General features: G+C 38.5%; 1 protein-coding gene across 25 annotated transcripts in view; it reads right to left on the minus strand.

Annotated features, from left to right (window-relative positions):
• nrxn1 (neurexin 1) overlaps positions 1 to 19,840 on the minus strand; it is a 919,306-nt gene that overhangs the window by 278,115 nt on the left and 621,351 nt on the right. The window lies entirely within an intron of this gene.

The following is a 19,840-nucleotide window of genomic DNA, read 5'->3' on the forward strand; positions in this document are numbered from 1 at the left end:
TATGATTAGGCAAATTCAAGTTTTATTGTGTATGTATGGAGAGCTGTTTCAACAGACCTTGCATTAAACCCATTTGATCAGAGCCAGTCTGTCTGAAGACCAGTCTGCTCATGCCTACCATTTATGACTTCCATAGTCTGGTGCAGGGGGAGGGGTGGTTAGATCAAAAGAAATGCACCATATTATCAAATTAGAGTTTTCTGAACTCAAAGTTTCACAATTTATTAACTGAAAAAAGAAATGGGAAAATTTGAATGAAAAAAACGTGACCTCTAAAACCTGGAAAGCTTCTGTTGAAGTCAATGGCTGGTGTATTTTCATCCTTCAAGATACAGGTATAGGACCCGTTATCCAGAATGCCCAGCACCAAGGGTATTCTGGATAAGGGGTGTTTCTGTAATTTGGATCTCCGTACCTTAAGTCTATTAAAAACTCAATAAAACATTATTTAAACCCAATAGGATTATTTTGTATCCAATAAGGATTATTTATATCTTAGGATCAAGTACAGGTACTGTTTTATTATTACAGAGAAAAGGGAATCATTTAACCATTAAATAAACCCAATAGGGCTGTTCTGCCCCAATAAGGGGTAATTATATCTTAGTTGGGATCAAGTACAGGTACTGTTTTATTATTACAGAGAAAAGGGAATCATTTAACCATTAAATAAACCCAATAGGGCTGTTCTGCCCCCAATAAGGGGTAATTATATCTTAGTTGGGATCAAGTACAGGTACTGTTTTATTATTACAGAGAAAAGGGAATCATTTAACCATTAAATAAACCCAATAGGGCTGTTCTGCCCCAATAAGGGGTAATTATATCTTAGTTGGGATCAAGTACAGGTACTGTTTTATTATTACAGAGAAAAGGGAATCATTTAACCATTAAATAAACCCAATAGGGCTGTTCTGCCCCCAATAAGGGGTAATTATATCTTAGTTGGGATCAAGTACAGGTACTGTTTTATTATTACAGAGAAAAGGGAATCATTTAACCATTAAATAAACCCAATAGGGCTGTTCTGCCCCCAATAAGGGTTAATTATATCTTAGTTGGGATCAAGTACAGGTACTGTTTTATTATTACAGAGAAAAAGGAAATCATTTTTAAAATTCTCAATTATTTGATTATAATGGAGTCTATGGGAGACAGGCTTTCCGTAATTCGGAGCTTTCTGGATAATGGGTTTCCGGATAAGGGATCCCATACCTGTATTATTACTATTTGATTATCTGATATTTTTTCCATGATTCAGTATTAGAAAAACTAAATAACTAAATAAGTAATTCAGCCTCCAAATGTAAATTCAGCTCTTAATATTTCCATTAGCCAAATCCAAATGGAAAATAAAAAAGTCAGTGTATAACGTGTTTATAACTAAAACAATCTTTGCATTACTGTGATAGGAAGAATTTTACCCATCATGCCCTAACTTTTCTTCCAGATGAATTATGCCTCGCTCTCTCGGCTCTACCAAGCACAACCAGTGAATGACTGTTTTCATGCTGTTTAGGGAATTATTACTGCAAAACATGTTATTTCTAAACAATCAGCAAAAGTGTATGTTCCATTATTCTGTTCCTTCCACTGGAAAGCTGAAACATATCTTTGCTGTTTTGTTATTAACAAATAATTTCACTTAGCAGGTACATTGCAGGCTTCTTATTTGACACATTATGCATACCAAGTATACTGTGCTGTATTAAATAATGCACTGTGCAATCATTTATCAACACGGCGCTTGGAATTAAAACCACAACAAGCTAAATTTGGAACTTTTTTTTTAATGCTTTGAAGCCTGTTTTCCTGTTAATTGTACATCTGCATTTAACCCTTTTTATGCTAGGTATAAATTAGGGATGCGCCAAATCCACTTTTTTGAATTCAGCCGAACCCCAAATCCTTTGTAAAGGATATTAGGTTCCAGAAGGTTTAAATGTTGCTGCATGGTGAAACATTTTTAACTTCCGTGTAAATGACAAAAAGTCATGTGATTTTTAGGTTTCGGATTTGGTTTAGCCAGGAGCATAGATTCTGTCGAATCCAAATCCTGATGAAAAAGGCCAAATCTTGACCGAATCCTGGATTTGGTGCATCCCTTTTTTTTCCACAATTTTTTTGCAAAATATTATTTTGTTGCAGTAAAAAAAAACACATTTTTTTTGTGATTTATTATGTGACAAAACCACAACAAATCCAAAAGAAAAAGAGGTTTGCGGGTTTTTTTCATGTTTTATCCATGTCTTTTCTCATTTCTGCTTTTTGTAATTTTGATCTTTTATTAAATGACTAGACATTTGTGGTTTTCGTGGACATTACTTTAGTCATGGTTTCAAAAAATCTGCCCCTAGTAGTGATGAGCGAATTTTTTCGCCAGGCATGGATTCCCAGTGAATTTCCATATTTTGCCATTGGCGAATTGTTTCGTGAAACTTCCGCGAAGATTCGCAGTGGAAAAATTTGTCACGCATCAAAAAAAGTCACGGTCACGCCAAATAAAGTTGCGGTCATGTCAAATTTGGCGTGGTTGCGTCAAAAAAAGACGTGGACGACAAAAAAGTTGCGTGACAAATGCGTTTCACAAATTTTTTGCCATTTCATGAATTTTCTTGTTGTTTTATGAATTTTATGGCGAAGCAAAATGGGACAGATTCGCTTATCTAACTAGCCCTTACATGCCAGATGGAAATTTACCGATACTATACATTTATATAAACGGAACATTTAAATGGACACAATCATCACAGTTAAGCCTTTCTTTTTAAAAGCCATGTTGTTCTGAGCAAATTAGTAAAGGGTTAAATTGTAAAAAAAAGAAAAAGATGTTTGTGCATTTGAATAGGTACTTCTCTCATGTTAGTCATGCTCTGCTTCTTTTTATTTTCCTTTAAAAAGCTGCAGTTCGCTTCTGCTTTAAAAAAAAGAGATTATGGCTATATTTGAAATAGAGAATTATGTCACAGTGGTTACGGCTCCTATCTGAAGCCTATTGCTTACAACATTGCAGCCTTTAGGGCAACGGCACATCTAGAAAAGGAAGAGCCATGGATATCCTAAGTAAAAGATAACTGGAAAGAGCAAATTTATGGTCCATAAAACAGAAAGAGGAGGACAAAATGAGACATTAAAAAGGGAATGACATCTCTTTTAAATAGAGATTTATACTGTGTAAGATCCAGATGGGTAAAGTAAAAAAAAAGTCACAACATTTGCCCAGGTCTACTAACCCATAGCAACTAACCTTATGTTTCCTTTTATACATATGACCAGTAAATGCTTCCTGCTTCGTTGTGGTTATGGGTGACCTTTCATTAGACACCTATATTAGTAATCTACTCTCTGCAATGATTAGCAGCACTGGGGTCCTAAAGTCAGTCTTCTATTGACAATTTGCACAGCCTGCCAAGGGGCCAATATTTCCCTAGCTTAGGAAGTAAATTACCACCTAGTGCTGTTATCATAGATTTCCCAGCAATGTATTTGCCGGTATTGTTTCCATGCCCTGTTCATTTCTTCGCACAATTAACTGCTCTGCTAACCTCCACATCCTTTCAAGCCCTGCATTGTTTGCTCCCATACCCCCCTCTCCACTTCAAATCGGCCTCCACCTCAAGTTTCCCGCCCATGTAACCCCGCCACGCCACGCCATGAATCACCTCCCTTTACCTGCCCCACTCCTGCAGGCCAATAATCTTCAAAAAATAAAGGTGGCAACCCAAATGCTCATCGTTGCACATACTGCCTCCCTTGAGTTATTTCATATTTTTAAACAGAGCTACCAATTATTACAGAGACTTATTGTTAAAAAGTAACTTGCTATCGACATCCATACAAGACTTTTTACCTGCCATCCCTATGGATACCTTTTGCATCAAGCATTATGCAATACAATCCAGGTACCAACCATATAAGTTGCCCCAGACAGTGTGGTTGGCTTATTACTGAATACAAATGTCAATGTTTAAGTCTGGCTCGTCTAATTCTCAATCTCAAGTCAATAAATGATTCTTCTGTATACTACAAACTGGCAAAGACTTGTATGAGTATTTACCCTGTGGCTTCATAATCAGCAAGTCACAGAGAATGCTCTGACAGTTGCTTAGCACCTGAAGTCGTAGTTGGCACTAAGACACCTGCTTCTGTGATAACTAAAGACGGTGGGAGGTTGACCATCTGACATTCATCTTGGACTGGAAAGAAATGGCCTTGCTACCCCACAGTGCTGTCGCCAATTTCCATCCGTAATTGCATATGATTTTCTGTTGCCTTGTCTCCCACTGTAGCCTTCTGAATCACTAAAGAGACCGCTTTGTTGTCTGTGCTTAATCAATAACTACCTTTTTGCTCCGTGCAAGGCCTTCTTATAAAATATGCACAAAGAACTGAAAAAACGTACATGAATATTTCAATTTCATGAAATTGTAATTACACCATTTAAGTCATTTACCGTTGATTACTTTGTGAAGCAAATGTAAACAAAAGCCAGAAGTGCCCCAACAAAGTGTTCCGTGAATAACTGATAAGTATAGTCCTGAACGGCAGAATGGCAACAGCGCTTTTTGGAGGGTTTCAGGCTTTTTCTTGCTAATCAAATCTATTTTTCAGTGTACGTACATGATCAGCTTTTCTTTAAATTCATTCTGCTTCTACTTTTTTTTTTTTTAAAGCCTGTTAATTCACTTGTAAAATGTACTTTTCTTAGCACACTAATAAGATTCCAGCGAAGCTAGGAGAAAACTTTATTACCATGGGTATATCAATTTTACGCTAACGGGTTTAAAAATCTGATCCTATCTCCTGCGCTGTTGCTAATATTGATTGTTCTTCAAACAAGACGAATTTTCATGACTTTAGAACCAAAGAAATTAAATAGGTTCTGCAATGTCATCATGTGGTAGATCCAATTGCTTTATCTAATTGTCACTTGATTTATCCCGCCTTGCTGTGTGTCTTTATAGCAATTTTCCATCACCACGGCATTTTGTATTACATAAACTCTTCATGCACAGCAGAGCAATAGACCTGAATGATTGGTCAAAATATTAAAATTAATAATAAGCAGAAAGAAATCAGAGGGGGGGGGGGGGGGGGGGAACGAAGCAAAGGCAGCCGAGATGTGAGGAAAGCTCAAGAATATCGTTTCTGATTACCATGTAAGATTAAGAGGCATTTCATATTTTTTTATAACTCATGAAAAATGAAGGAGGAAATATATAATATAAGGTTCAATTCATGGCTCGGAATGCTATACTATAGGGATAGCTTTCATCTTAAAGCAGCTGGAACATTTTATCAAAGAAAAGAAGAACCAGATTGATTATTACATACTTACATAGTTAAGTTGGGTTGAAAAAAGACCAAAGCACATCAAGTTTAACCCTTTCAAGCAAACCCCAATGCAAACACATAGACCTATACAGACCTATCTATACACTCACATACAGACCCACACTGACCTATCTATCCACTCACATACAGACCCACACTGACCTATCTATCCACTCACATACAGACCCATACTGACCTATCTATCCACTCACATACAGACCCACACTGACCTATCTATCCACTCACATACAGACCCACACTGACCTATCTATCCACTCACATACAGACCCATACTGACCTATCTATCCACTCACATACAGACCCATACTGACCTATCTATCCACTCACATACAGACCCACACTGACCTATCTATCCACTCACATACAGACCCATACTGACCTATCTATCCACTCACATACAGACCCATACTGACCTATCTATCCACTCACATACAGACCCATACTGACCTATCTATCCACTCACATACAGACCCATACTGACCTATCTATCCACTCACATACAGACCCACACTGACCTATCTATCCACTCACATACAGACCCATACTGACCTATCCACTCACATACAGACCCACACTGACCTATCCACTCACATACAGACCCACACTGACCTATCTATCCACTCACATACAGACCCATACTGACCTATCTATCCACTCACATACAGACCCACACTGACCTATCTATCCACTCACATACAGACCCACACTGACCTATCTATACACTCACATACAGACCCACACTGACCTATCTATCCACTCACATACAGACCCACACTGACCTATCTATCCACTCACATACAGACCCATACTGACCTATCTATACACTCACATACAGACCCATACTGACCAATCTATACACTCACATACAGACCCACACTGACCTATCTATCCACTCACATACAGACCCATACTGACCTATCTATCCACTCACATACAGACCCATACTGACCTATCTATACACTCACATACAGACAGTCTAACCTCATAGTTTAAATCTTCCATCCCCTTTACCAGTTTATCAGATTATTACTTTATCCTTTGCTTTTTTACAGAAAGCAAAGTGAATACTCACTATATATTTTGGGAAATATAATGTGTACAACGTTTCCACCATGTCTAGTTACCCAGGACAACCAATCAGATGTTTGCTTCCAAGCAGGTGACCAGTAAATGCTACAGAACCTCCTGTTTTGTTGCTATGGGTATTAGACCTTGGACAAACATTAGAAGTTAGGAATGCAGTGTGCAATGTGCAAATTTTGGACATATTGTGCTATTTTTTTACATTCAACACAACTTTTCCCCCATAATTCCAGCATAATTGCGGCTGCACATTGATTTGCACTTGACTCATTTGCACTGAATGCATTAAAATGCTTGCAGTTGCAATTCTATCTAAATGTTTGGCTGATATGCAATTTTTGTGATCTGTTTAAATTAAGTCTTTACTAATATTGTGTTAATGAGGAAACGATTATGTGCAAAATTGGCCTGAACTTGTTTTTCTCCCGTTTATCTCAGTTCCTAACTCAAGGCTGCATAAATCAAACTGCAAGACCTAAGAATCAAATGCAATATGATGAACTCCTCGCTGTTTGTATACCTGCCTCTCTATATAAAGCATGTGTGAGTCTATTCCTGTCATATTTATGTGTTTGGGGATTCGTGTGTATATAAATGTATCTATGTACATTTAGATAAATGTCATCTCTGGGAAAGAATGCAAAGGGGAAAATGCAATTAAAGGCAGCCAGAAGGAAAGAACAGACAGAAAACTATAAAAAGAAGGTGAGAGAGAAACTGAGAGTGGAGAAGAGAGGGACTGAGAAAAGAAGCAAGATAACAATGTTACACAAGTCAATAGCAAGAGAGTGAGTGGGTGGTGAGAAAAAGGCAGAACAGAAGAGCAGAACATCTGAGCCCAAGCAAGATGGAGGAAAAAGAAACAGACGTGCAAATAGATAATCGCAGAACTATACAATATTTTTACTGGAATCATATGGACGTGCCCAGAAAGAATTGCTTTATTTATAACTCAAAATAAAGGAATTAAACCCAGGGTTCATTTTAAACTATACCAAGAAATTGAAGAGAAATACATTCTCATTCCCTTGCTTGTCTTGTCATTTTTTGCGCTTTGTGTTTGTCTATATACTAAATATTCAGCAAAACACAGTTTTGTAGCTCCACTGCCCTGTTATAAAGTATTATTGTTATTTCTGAACCCTTAGTACGTAACAAGAGTTAAAGAAAACCAAAACAAATCTCATAGAGCATCTTATTAATATAATTTATACAGTGCAAACATATCACCTACTTTTCACTCTCACCAGTCCATTACCAGTTGTGCAATTGAATTAGAGTTGTTATCAGTCTGCATTACTAGGAGCAAAGTAACCTGGCAACCTGCTGCTTTGTTTGTGGGACTTTAGGAGGAAACCCACCCAAAGATAGGGAGAACATACAAACTCCATACACAGAGTTCCCTGGTCAAAACTGAACCAATATTAACTATGCAAGGCAGCCATTCTAGCTGCTGTGCCAATGCACATATTTAAAAAGATTGTTTTCATTTTTACATTTTCCAAATTACCAATCTTGAGGCATTAATTATGTTCTGGGGCCACACATTGGAAGTCAGAAATGCTATCCAGTAAAGCCATTTTGCCAGAATCTAGGGTTCTGCCCTCAGACAGAAGTGAAACATAAATAAGGGGTAAGAAAGACCCCTACCCATCCCCTAACCTGTCATTAAGACATGAGTGTTGGGGATGGAGAAGGGACTGGAGGGGAAAACCAATGGCCCTCATGAATACAGTGCTGCCAAATGCAAGTGGCAATGTATTCCCTTTGAACATTGCCACCTTCCCTCATATTTCTCGCTATCCAAGGAGGCTTAAGTAATCAAAAGGCTTTTTCTGTATTATTAAAAAAACACTATTACATGTAATATTTTTACTATGCTATAGATACTAATATTTGAGAGTAATATCTAGAAATAAAAAGAAACATTTATGTACTACAGAAAAAGAATGCATTTGCTTAACAATGAGATTGTCCCTGTGTATGTGCCACATTTCCTTTTGGTACAGATTGTGTTTTTTTTAAAGTAAGAAAAGCACAGTAGATTCAATTCCTTAGAGAGAAAACATTTTTATTCTCTAATTAAACTTGGCTTTACAGCTTGTTCTTTGCCACATGGTCATCCTGGAAAACATTCTACAGACTGTTCATTCCCCCAAACTCAAGATTCTCTTGTGCTTCCTGTGTCACTCCTACCCAGTTCTAGCTTATTAATCCATATCTAAAATAGGCATCACTTAATGTGAATTCAGAAATGGATGTAAAGTTAATGACTGGGTGAGTTAGTTATAAATGAGCAAGGTACTATACTTTCTAATTGGTTTTCAAGGACCTCTTGGATCTTCAGACCATTGCCGGCTTTCAATTGATCAGAGAGGCAGACAGTGCAATACCAATCGTACATTACTAGACCTTAGATTTCCCATTGCTTTTCTTACCCTTAAACATTTGTCTTCTCTTTCTAAATTAGGTTTTGGGCCTTGAAGCTGAAATACTGAACGTAGCTGAAGGAAAGCTGTGAAATATCCACCACTCATGAGAAAGGGCAATAAATCAATGTCGGAGAATGTCATTTTAACCATGTTGGCCAAATTCTAGAATATGACTGATTCAGAATACATTTCTGGAATTACATATGTGATAAAGGGCCCCGCCCCCACTAATTGTCACTAATTTGAATTAAACACGCAGGGTTAGTCCCGCTGCTCAAAGATCCATTGTGCCGGCTTTTTCTTCTACTACCTGAGTATTAATGGGGTGCCGTACTCTCAGGCTGTGCACCGTGTTCTACACATTGGGAGAGGCCACGAGTGCTGGTGATTTTCTACAATATAAGGAGTTTGTGTCAATTCTGGAGTACACATTTGAATCTAGTTTATTGGACACAAGTCTGGTGAACCTACTGATAAAACATGCTGTGGTGGAAACCTTGGATCTACTACCGGGCCCAGGGTGGTGGTTAGTGATGGGCAAAATAATGCAGCAGGGATGGATTTGCGGCAAATTTCCTGCATTTCGGCACTGGCGGATTGTTTTGTAAAACGGGTGACAAAATTCACTGCGGGAAAATTTGTCACATGACAATAAATAGATGCTCGGGTCAAAAAAAATTGTTGCGCACATCAATAAAAAGAACGAACGTCAAAAAAAAAATATTGTTGCGCACATAAATAAAAAGAACGAACGTCAAAAAAAAAATATTGTTGCGCACATCAATTTTTTGACGCATGCAACATTTTTTTCCGCCGTTTCGCAAACCTTTTGAAAGATTTGAACATTTTTTGACGAAATGGGACAGATTCGTTCATCACTAGTGGTGGTAGTTCCAGGGTTTCTTTACATTAATAGGAGCAGTAGTAAACCATTTATCAGAAGAGGCAGGACAGACACATTGGTAACCATGTATACGTGCAGGAGCATGTTTGGACCTCCTTAATTAAATGCCTCCTTAAATGCTTTCAATTCCATCAGTTTTGGTGCATGGGTGTTTATAAATGTCTCCTGTTATGATAAGTATTATTATATTAATACATTACTAAATTACCTTTCTACATACACCTTAGTTATATAGTGGTTTTATCTTAATAGTGACCTTAGCCCGAGTGTGATATTTAGTAATTACCAATAATTCCTAATTCTCTTTATTTTATGTTTCTCCAACACGCCAAAGAGCAGCCCATGGAAAGAATATACATGTATCTAGGTTAAACCTGCTCTTTTGTTCTCTGCATTACGGAAGGTGATGAGGGACAAATAAAAGCAAACTTAGGTGCAACTACTATAATCAGTTTTCATTATCACTGCATTTCGGTCTACAGCCAAGGCAAGCAATTCCTAACAGGATCATATTAGCATTTAAAAGGTTTGCGGCTCTGGCTTATAGGCTGGCAGGTGCCACATAAATTTAAATGCCGGCAGAATTATAGTAAGACAAATTGGGTTTCAGTTCATTGCTAGTCGCATTCGCTCATTGAAAAAGTGCCATCCGGTGTGACAAAGTTACCTTTATGACTTCAATAATTTAAATCACTTTCTTCAGTTGGAAAACCCAGACTATTTAATGTGTAACAGCCCCCAGAAGTTTGCATGGCGCTGAATGATGCAGGCCGTGAATGTGTTTTGTTTGGGGAGATTTATATGTTGCGCTGGAATGCCTGTGCTTATACTTCATCGCTTGTATTCTCGCCAGTCACCTCTCACAGCCCTATTGTCTCCCAAGAAACAGCAGATTCATTCAAAACAAATGCAGTAGAACATCTTTTCTCCCTATACAGCTCATCACAGCCAATAGGACAATAGCAGGCTCTCTATATGGTTATTTGCCCCTATATTCCCATCTTTCTACAGTGTTATGGCCATCATTTACTCTACTTCAGCTTTAGCAGAGGAAATAAACTATGAAGGCTTATTGTTTTGATCAGACTTTCTCTCCCCAGCTCATTTATTTACCAAAAAACTTTCTTAATTATAACTACCATAACAACCGTGGTAACTCAGAGATATATCCTGCCCTAGATAGTGATAAATATAGATTAGTGATGTGCACGTAGGAAATTTTCTGACTCACCTGGGTTTGGCCTCCTCAACCCCCCCTAGCTAACATCAAAGATGACATCAGAAGAGGCTTCTCTAGATACACTATCCAACCAGTGATGATGCTAGAGTTCTGGAGCCTAGCCGCAGTGCAAAAATAAACAGTTATAAGTGCTGTGCCTGAGCAATGAATTGATCCATTTTTAAGAGTACTAAAGTTTTAAGGCTTGCACATCACTGGAGGTGGGTTTTATAGTTTCTAGTATAGTATCTATCTATCTATCTATCTATCTATCTATCTATCATCTATCTATCTATCTATCTATCTATCTATCTATCTTTCATCTATCTATCTATCATCTATCTATCTATCTATCTATCTATCTATCTATCTATCTATCTATCTATCTATCTATCATCTATCTATCTATCATCTATCTATCTATCTATCTATCTATCTATCTATCTTTCATCTATCTATCTATCATCTATCTATCTATCTGTCTATTATCTCTATATCTATCTATCATATATTTTCTCTATCTATCTATCATCTATTTATCACAACCTTTTTACAATATTTTGATGCGGGCGTCACTTTTTTTGATGCAAAAGAAACTTGATATCCCTGCACTTATAGTACTTTAAAAATAAATGTAAGATAGTACCGGTATCGGACCCCTTATCCGGACACCCATTATCCAGAAAGTTCCGAATCACAGAAAGGCCATCTCCCATAGAATTCATTTTAATCAAATAATTCACATTTTTAAAAATAATTTCATTTTTCTCTGTAATAAAAACAGTACCTTGTACTTGATCCCAACTAAGATATAATTACCCCTTATTGGGGGCAGAACAGCCCTATTGGGTTTATTTAATCATGAAATAAACCCAATAGGGCTGTTCTGCCCCCAATAAGTATTAATTATATCTTAGTTGGGATCAAGTACAGGTACTGTTTTATTATTACAGAGAAAAGGGAATCATTTAACTATTAAATAAACCCAATAGGGCTGTTCTGCCCCCAATAAGGGGTAATTATATCTTAGTTGGGATCAAGTACAGGTACTGTTTTATTATTACAGAGAAAAGGGAATCATTTAACCATGAAATAAACCCAATAGGGCTGTTCTGCCCCCAATAAGGGGTAATTATATCTTAGTTGGGATCAAGTACAGGTACTGTTTTATTATTACAGAGAAAAGGGAATCATTTAACCATTAAATAAACCCAATAGGGCTGTTCTGCCCCCAATAAGGGGTAATTATATCTTAGTTGGGATCAAGTACAGGTACTGTTTTATTATTACAGAGAAAAGGGAATCATTTAACCATTAATTAAACCCAATAGGACTGCTCTGTGTCCAATAATGATTAATTATATCTTAGTTGGGATCAAGTACAAGGTACTGTTTTATTGTTACATAGAAAAAAAACCTTTTAAAAATTGTAATTATTTGATTAAAATAGAGTCTATAGGAGGTGGCTTTCCTGTAATTAGGGACTTTCTGCATAACCGATCCCATACCTGTACAAGAGTTGCTGCCCAGTACATATTTTTCTTTCTACTGGATGTATGCATCAATATTGAACTTTTTTTCTATTGTCAATGCGGAAGAATAAATGGCAAATCGCTTTAGACATTATAGCAAATAACACAACAAATATCATCGGTGGCCAAGCGAGCCCTGATGCTAAATATGACTTGTCCTCCCATGAGTGAGACTGATTCCAAATGAGCCTTGACAGGCTTGAGTCCTTGCGTGTTTGCTGCTGCTGATAAGCTACAATGGATAGTTGCTATTTATTTAGACCTTGTAAAGGCACAACAGTCAATCAATAGCTTCTCTATGTTCGGAGGCAGCAGAGCTTGTATTGAGATGTTTATCAGAAATCCATCAGCTGTGTTCTACTTCTGAATCCAGCACTGCAGTCTGTCCGCTGACTAGATCAAACCCCTTCCATGGCTCATGATGACAAGCCAAGCTGACAGGAGCGCCAATGTTATATAAACCTTAATACATAATATGCATATTTAACAACGCATCCAATTAACTACTCTGCTGACTGAGATTAATTTATTATTCATTTTACTCAAACTTATGTTAATTCTTTCGCAGCCGACATTAAAGGAAAAAAAAAAAAAAAAAAAAAAACGAACTGATACAGCATATTGGGATTGTTAAACACTAGTGTAAAAAGTCTATGTAATTAAAATTAAGGCTCAAAAAATGCGAGGTGCGGAGTGAAGTTTCCAACAACGTCAGATTAATTTATGCGCCCCCGTGTTGTAGTTATTGATGCAAGTCCTGCTCGGTGTTCAGTCTTGTCTTGGACTGGAAAAAGCGTGACTGGGTAATCCACAAGATTTATGCTCACAAGGAACCTATGTTTGAAGATCGGGGTTTGACATATAAACAGTGTCAAAAGATGTTTTTATGTTATGGATGTGGAGGAGATAAGCTCTGGGCTGGAGAGTAAAGCAGTTGGTTCTGCTACTGATTCCATGGAAGGGATTTAGGGTATGGGGAACAAGTAGAGTCTCTCCATTAACTTTGTACTTCAGCAGGTGAACAAATGCTCGGTTGATATGAATGCAAACTGGCATCAACAGATGGTTAACAAGTGGAGTAACCAGAACCGGACTGGAATATGCCATAGACCAGTGGTCCCAACCCAGAGGCTCGGGAAACCACATGTTGCTCCCAGTGGCCCAAAGAAAGTACTTATTTTTGAATGTCTGGGCTGAAGAGTAAAGCAGTTGGTTCTGCTACTGATTCCATGGAAGGGATTTAGGGTATGGGGAACAAGTAGAGTCTCTCCGATAACTTTTTACTTCAGCAGGTGAACAAATGCTCAGTTGATATGAATGCAAACTGGCATCAACAGATGGTTACCAAGTGCCATGAGTAACCAGAACTGGACTGGAATATGCCATAGACCAGAGGTCCCAACCCAGAGGCTCGGGAAACCACATGTTGCTCCCAGTGGCCCAAAGAAGGTACTTATTTTTGAATGTCTGGGCTGAAGAGTAAAGCAGTTGGTTCTGCTACTGATTCCATGGAAGGGATTTAGGGTATGGGGAACAAGTAGAGTCTCTCCGATAACTTTGTACTTCAGCAGGTGAACAAATGCTCAGTTGATATGAATGCAAACTGGCATCAACAGATGGTTAATAAGTGCCATGAGTAACCAGAACTGGACTGGAAGATGCCATAGACCAGTAGTCCCCACCCAGAGGCTCGGGAAACCACATGTTGCTCCGAGTGGCCCAAAGAAAGTACTTATTTTTGAATGTTTGACTAAGGGGCACAATTAGCAAAGTACAACAGGTACGAAATACAAAAAAATTGGCAGTACTGTGCGTATTTTCTGCGACTTTTTCGTACTTTGCACAACTTTTTCGTACTTTGCGACAAAATTTGTGCAACAAAATAGTATTGTCGCGCCGAGCACAAAAGTTTCAGCTTCATTCAAGCTTCAGTATGGTGACTTTACTTGGGAGGCTTCCAAAATCATGCACAGAAGGATCAAAGTCGGAAAGGTTTTCCCGCCGTTTACGATCGTTTGATATGAAAATTTTGTGACTTTCGGATCGCCAATACGGTATTATCGTGACTATTCCCATTTTTCGTAAGCATTTTTGTGATATTTGCGATCATCAGAAATTATCGTTTCTAATCTGAATTTTTCCCATTTCGGGATTCAAACTCGTACTTTGATGAATGTGCCCCTTAGAGGTGAGTTTTGGAGGCATAAAGACCGTGGGTACTGCCAAACAAAGACTTCTGTAGTCTGCACATTGGGCTACCAAATAGCCAATCACAGACTTTATTAGTCATGCCCTAGGAAGTTTTTCATGCTTGCATTGCTCCCCCACTTTTTTATTTTTAAATGTTACTCATGGGTAAAAAAGGTTGGGGATCCCTGTCATAGTATTTATGCAGCTGGGGAGTTGTTTGGATCTCTTTGTACTTGACTCTACTCTGGACCTGCCAGTAACATTGGGTTGATGCTATGGTGGCTCCATGCACACTATGCAGCAAAGCTGTAGGAGTTTAAGCATCTGACCACTGATTTGTATGCAGTCACGTGGAAATGCTGACCTGCTTTGAATCTAGAAAATCTCCTTTGCCATTAATTAGATGCAGTCATGTGAATAGCGTTCACATCTTATACACACAGCCGTTCTAAGAAACCTTTCTCTTGGTCTACATTTGTTTTATTTTCCCCAGTGTTTGATTTCTCATCCTTCCTATTCTGTTTCTTTTTCTTCCTGCAGCTAAAAACGCTCTCTGCTTGTTGGCAATGCTGGCTCCAAAAAATCGAATAAAATCTAACGCCAGGCTTCAATTTTATTGTTATTCTTTATTGTTTTTCTTTCTGTTGGGCCACTGGGATATTCATCTTGCATTCTGACGTCCAAACTGCTGCCTGGTTGCTGAGGTTATTAAATCATGGCAACCAGATACCGCTTGAAATTCTAAACTTGAGAGCCAGAGAACGAATTACATAACCCAAAAATCATAGAAGATGAAGACTAAGTGCAAATTGTACCTTGTCTACATAAAAATAGAAAAGCTAAAGGTGAGCTTCCCCTTCTTCTTTTAATGTGATGTTACTGGTACAGGTATAGGACCCGTTATCCAGAATGCTCGGGACCAAGGGTATTCCGGATAAGGGGTCTTTTCTGTAATTTGGATCTCCATACCTTAAGTCTGCTAAAAAATCAATAAAACATTAATTAACCCCAATAGGATTGTTTTGGCTCCAATAAGCACCTTAGTTGGTATCAATTGCAAGGTACTGTTTTATTATTACAGGGAAAAATTCTGAATTATTTGATTAAAATGGACTCTATGGGAGACGGGCTTTCCGTAATTCAGAGCTTTCTGGATAACGGGTTTCCAGAGAAGGGGTCCCATACCTGTACAGGATTTATTATGTGCAATGCTTGGGGTTTTGCTTGGGGCCAGAATCAATTCAGTGAGAAAAAAATCTCATGGGTTATCATGTGAAAACTGATGGACGAGATTTGATTCAAGGAGAAAAAACTCTTCTCCAAATTCAGTCCCTGTCTTCTCCCATATACTTTAATAGAGTTTCCACGTGATAAACCGTGAGATACGTTTTTCTGAATTGAACTGCATCTCAAATTGAATCTACTTTTTTCTCACTGAATTGAATCTGGTCCTATGGGCTGTACCCCATTGAAATATTTGGCCTGAGCTGCAGAGCGCACAAGGCATTACAGCCTGCCATAAGTACAGGGCTTCATTATGGCTTGTAGGTCTGAATTACACATCTTAGAAAGGGGCAAAAAGTGTTGGCAGGACACATTCCCCCAAGCACCACTCATAAATGCAGTTTTGGAGCACAAAGACCAGCAGCTTTTGAGGTGCAGGACACATGGTGCAACAAACATGGTGGACTGTGCCCATTTTTTACACTTTGTTCTCTGTGCTGCACTTAATAAATGACCCCCGTTGACTTTTTACTATAGAGAAAATGCAAGTAAAAAATAAGCTTCCTGAAACTGGTTTATGTATACTAAATCCATCCCTTTGTCTTGACCTGTAGTAGCAAAATAAGACAAGGAAAACTAAAACAATAGAACCAATTGCAGTGATTTTGTAATTCATTTTAGGTGAACCCCCTCCTTAATAATTTACACTCCCTACACCCTAAATGTCCAACCCTGCTTTTGCTCTCTCTATTTGTATAATAAAAATGACCATTTTTCGACTAGCAGGCAATAAAGCTTGGATAGAAAACATGTATCAATCCCACCGAATGACTGTATTCCCCATTCAGTTTACTTACTTGGACTAATTGCCTTGCAATATAATAGCCACACAGCAGAATGAAATGGGATCATTAAGGATTTATAATTAACTGATAGTGAAATTCATACCATGGCTGTCAGTGCTTAAGAAAAAATAAAAGACCAAACAAGCGCCGGAATGGAAAGTCTGGCACTGATAGCAATATTATTATTATAGTTGTCTTGCTATTAATTGTAATGGATTCCAACGGACTATGGTCTGGGCTTTGTCCAAATTATGTGTTTCTGTTATTGCTTTTTCCACAGTATAATCAAAAAGATTTCATAGCAGAAAAAAGACTTGTAGTGCAACGATTCCATCCCCCATTCCTCATGAACATTAGCTTGAGTCTAGGGAAAGGGAGGGCATCTTCCCTAGGCCCTTAGCATTGTAGGGGCCCCTTGGAGGACACATTACGGATTAAGACAGATGTTTTTAGCATATGCAGCATGTCCCACATTCAGGCCTCCAGAGGGAATGCTGGTAGTTGTAGTCTGCAGGTTGGACAGATGCTGGCTGAGCAGAACAGCCTTCTCAGCCAGCAGGCGATACACATTATGGAAATGTGTAGCAACCAATCAGAGCTTAGCTTTCAATATTATTTAGTCTGATTTACATACCTCTCAACATTAGAAAAATGTAAAGATAGACAAAAAGAAATGGCGCATGTTTTACGCCCATTTTTGCAACCATGCCCCCTAAATACCACTCCCATTTTACAAAATTTGTCAGTTCCCCCAAAGAGAACTTATTAGTTACAGTCATATCTAAGTGCAGGTGTTGCCTGTTAAGTATTCTGGGCTCTCTGCCAAAAGCTACTTATTTAATTAAGTTTCAGAAACCTTGTATCTTTTTTTGGTGTTAAGTGCAGGAGATCAAAAGGGAAATGAGAGACTTTTCAATAAAGTCTGCTGAGCAGTTAAAATTGGGACTGTCCTGTGAAAATCAGGACAGTTGGGGGGTACTGATTTAGAATTTAGTGTACTGTGTCTTGTTCTGAAGATGCTTCTGTATTCAGAAGGGGCAAAGGTGTTGGGGTACACATGGGTGACTCCTGTGCACACTAGGGAGTGCCAGGGGCTGGAAGGTGCAGGAAAATCCTGTACACCCTGATGGCACTCTGCACCCTGTGTTATGTTATAGTATACCCTGCATAGATCATTGCACCAGGAGCAACTGCTAAGTGCATGGACCCTAAGTGGAGATGTTTTGCACCAGTTATAACTCTTGTATTTGCAGCAGGTGTCAAATGTAAGTAAAATTAGGCACATTTAAAAGCCCAAGATCTAAAGAAGGAGAAAAGTCTTTGTATGATTGTGCCCTGTGTGCAGATACAACATACTATAGTGATTCAAAGTAGACAATAAAGCTGGCAGTAAATAAAAAGATGCTACAGTACCTATGCAGAATGGCTGCACAACACCCTCAAGGTTATTATGGAGAATATTCATCTTCTATGGAATCTTTCAACTCGTGACAAACATTTATACGGGTGTTATGGTTTGTAAATGAGTAGTTTGATACATCAAAAATACATAGGACTGCCTTAAATTAATTTCCCTTTGCTTGAGAGGGGCCTTTGGGCAGCGCTGGATAAAGGCACAATGCACCACCAGAGTCATATATGGGCAGAGTTCTACTTTATTAAATGCAGAGTGTATGGATAAAAATGTATGTCAGCACACTGAAACTCCAGTAATTGTGTACCCCGGTCTTATCTCAATGCTTTTGTCGTCATTAATCCCAGGCTCTTTCCTTCTCTGGATACTGATAGAAGAAGAGAGTATGGAAAGTGCGCAGTAGGTTTGAGACTCGCAGTAAGCCAAGGCAGTCTGATAAGCAAATGTTCTTTGCTTTTTCTATCTTTAAAATACTAGTTATGCCAAAAATTAAAATGACTCATTGGGATTTACATAATATTTCATTCCACTTGGTGCATGGAAGAATGTTTTACTGGTTAAAGTTTTGCCATTTAAAGCTTTTACCGATTGCTTAAACAGACCTTCACCTGCACTGTGGTGTTCCATGGAACTTTAGAAATAAAACAATAGTGGCTTGGGTGAGAAAAAAAGCTTATTTCTTTATCTGTAACAGTTGCTAGTTATTTTACCTTAAAAGCTCTGAACATTCTGATGACTATTAACCATTAGGCCAGGGGCAAAGTAGGAGTGTTACCTTAGGCAAAACTGTAGTTATGAGACGTAGGTTGAGATTGACATATAGGTGTGCCCCCACCCACCCCCTACCAGATCACCTCACTTGTGGGTCATTGGGGTGCTCAGGTTAAGAAGCACTGGTGGGCAGAGGCTACAACAGAGACCTGGGAAGGCAGTAAGGATAGGGCTGCAGTGTGCACGCTGGCACAGGGTTGCTATGAGTTGCAGATCCAAGCCAGAGGACGGAGGTGCCTTTTAAATGAGCATTAACCTTAGTGATTTTGAACTTGTCTGGGGTCTCAGTAATAAACAAAAACATATTAGTCCAGTAAAATGTCCAGTGTACCTGCCATACCAAATTAAACTGCTCAGAGAAAGGACATTTTTATTTTGGGAGACCAAATATAGGAGAGATTAAAACTATATACATACTGTATACTGTATGTGTGGGTGTTGGTCTTTTTTGAGTAAGTTAAGTCTGGAAAAACCTTAAATATTCTCCATCTATGAGATGCCCTTTGTATGCCCAAGGTAGGCATCAGCAGGTAAGAGCAGGTCAGCCCAACAGAGCCTGAAATCATATACGTGGCCATAATACATGCTTATTAATTACTACTGAACCCTTACAATGAAAAGGATACATCCACAAGACAAGCTCTATCTAGGTTTTGGGTGTTCCCTATAACGAGGAAAAACCTTAAATATTCTCCATCTATGAGATGCCCTTTGTATGCCCAAGGTAGGCATCAGCAGGTAAGAGCAGGTCAGCCCAACAGAGCCTGATATCATATAAGTTCTTTGGCGGTGCCAAATAATGACTGTGATTGGCTATTTGGTAGCCCCCATGTGCACTCTATGCTTACAAAACTTGTCTCCAAGCCAGAAA

The sequence above is a fragment of the Xenopus tropicalis genome, chromosome 5 (assembly GCF_000004195.4).
Source record: "Xenopus tropicalis strain Nigerian chromosome 5, UCB_Xtro_10.0, whole genome shotgun sequence".
Classification (NCBI taxonomy): Eukaryota; Metazoa; Chordata; class Amphibia; order Anura; family Pipidae; genus Xenopus; species Xenopus tropicalis.